Genomic DNA, 2453 nt, shown 5'->3' with positions numbered 1-2453 from the left:
AAGGGAGGGAGGGTGGAGACGAGGAGAGAAGAGTGCGCAGGCGTCTCGCCTAGGCGCCCGCCCTGTCGGAGGTCTCAGCAGTTTGGAACCAGGCGTGGAACGCGGCCGCCACGAACTTGACCCGTTGAAGCGCTGGGGGTGGGCGTCCTATGGACCGCAGACTGGATCTGCAAGGATAGTAGGCCTTCACTCGTACACGAGCAAGCTGAGATTCCTGCGGGATGGTGGGACTTGTCTCTGCGAAGGGGCAAGATCCGTTCGGGAAATGTAATCGTTCTCGCCACGAGCATGTCAAAAATTGTAGTCCTCGGTCTTTCTGGTTGCCTAACGTGACCCTGCACCAGGGGGAGCTCGTAATCGAGTCAGACATCCCCTACCCTCAAGGAACTCACAGTATACATAATCACAAAACATGGTATAGTAGGGAGAGCAATAATTCTCCTGAGCGCTGATAGTGGCCAGGGACGAAACAAGCATTATCTCATTTAATTCGTCACACGTCTCTGCGAGAACATTTTAGTTATTCGTTCAACATTTCTTGAACCCTAAGAGGGGTTAGGATTGCCCAGCTAGTAAGTGGAATAAATGGTATTGAAACCCAATCTGTGACTTCATAGTTTCACACTCTATCTGCTAAGGTATGTGGGTGATAAAAATTATTATTTCATGATATCTTCAAGTATTCATTTATTCAGCCTATCAGCATTTATTGAAACCCTACTCTGTCTTAATCAGAACGGAACTGGGGGATGGATCCAAAAAACACCATAAAGTTGAATAGGACTGGAGTTAAGCAACAGGCTTTCCAGAAGGGGCTATGAGCGCAAAGGTCCGAGGAGGCTCTAGAGGCGCAGCCCGATCTGGGGAAAGAGGGGCTAGCTGCAGGGAGTAAATCAAGCCTGTGGAAGTGCGGGCCCCTGCGACGCGGTGGAAGAGAGGCAAAGCAGCTTGGGCGTCATTTGGTAATCAAGAAGCTTTCCAGCAAAGCACAGCGCACTTCCTGCAGGAGAACTGTCTGAATTCCAGATCGGCTGATCCTGCCGAGTTTCAGCAAACTTTTCCTTCCACCCATGCCTGCCTTTCACGTCGGGATTTGGAGTTGGAAAGGCTGACGTTTCTATGTGGCGGTTGCGGTTTGACTAGTACTAAGTTCTCCTCCTTGTGGAACCAAGAGTTTGTAATTTCTTCCCTCTATTAGTTAATGATAGAGCTGAGAGAAAACCATTTCTTAAGAATTTTGGAAAATTTAGCCTGGAGAAGGAAAGGAAGAGGCATTTTAGTAAAAGTTTTCAATTGAATGAATGTACATTGTAGAGGATGGTGTTTGACGGTCTAGCAAACCCACAGACAGAAAGAGAGAGGAAAAAAAGGATGATTAAGCGGGACTAATGATTTGTCTGTGGGTGCGTGTGCAGGGAAGGGTGGGGTAGACGTGCAGATGGGAGTGGTGAGGGGAGTGGAAAGTAGGTACGTACAATTGTGGATAATTTAAAATGACTCCTGAGACCTTTGAAAGTGGTGAGTGGTAAATCCAGGCCTCATTCTGACAGGTAGCAGATTAGATAAGGTTTTAGTGGATGGGTCTCAGGGAGAATCTTTCTCTCTCAACTTGTTAATTTTTTTGTTTCAAAACTTACTTGAATCAATAAAAACAATAGCAAAAAAAGAACAAACAAAAATGGGCAAAGGACCTGAACAGACATTTTACCGAAAAAGATATACAAATGGCCAATAAGCGCATGAAAAATGCTTAACATCACTAATCATTAGGGAATTATAAATCAAAACTACAATGAGATATTACCTCATACCCAGTAAGATGGCTACTATCAAATATCAAGAAAATATCAAGTATTAGTGAGGATGTGCAGAAATTGGAACCATCATGCATCGTGGGTGGGAATATAAAATGGTTCAGGTGCTGTGGAAAACAGTATGATGATTGTTCAAAATATTAAACATAGAATTACCGCATGATCTGGCAATTCCATTTCTGAGTATACACCCAAAATAAGTGAAGGCAGGGACTCAAACCGATACTTGTACATTCATGTTCATAGCAGCATTATTTACAGCAGCTAAAACATGGAAGCAATCCAAGTGCCCACTGAAAGATGAACAGATAAGCAAAATATGGTATATACACACAATAGACTATTATCAGCCTTCAAAAGGAAGGAAATTTTAACATATGATACAACATGGATGAAACAAGGACATTACGCTAAATTAAATAAGCTACCCACAAAAAGGCAAATATTGTATAATTCCACTTATATGAGGTATCTAGAGTGGTCAGATTCATATAGAGAGACAGTGGCTGCCAGAGGCTGGGTACAGAATGTCACTGAATTGTTCCCTTAAAAATGGTTAAAATAGTAAATTTTATGTTATGTATATTTTACCACAATAAAAAAAAATTGGGGGAAAAAACTTACTGGAAAGATATTGAA

The sequence above is a fragment of the Pteropus alecto genome, unplaced genomic scaffold, assembly GCF_000325575.1.
Source record: "Pteropus alecto unplaced genomic scaffold, ASM32557v1 scaffold88, whole genome shotgun sequence".
In the NCBI taxonomy this organism is placed as follows: Eukaryota; Metazoa; Chordata; class Mammalia; order Chiroptera; family Pteropodidae; genus Pteropus; species Pteropus alecto.
This window is presented reverse-complemented; position numbering follows the sequence as displayed.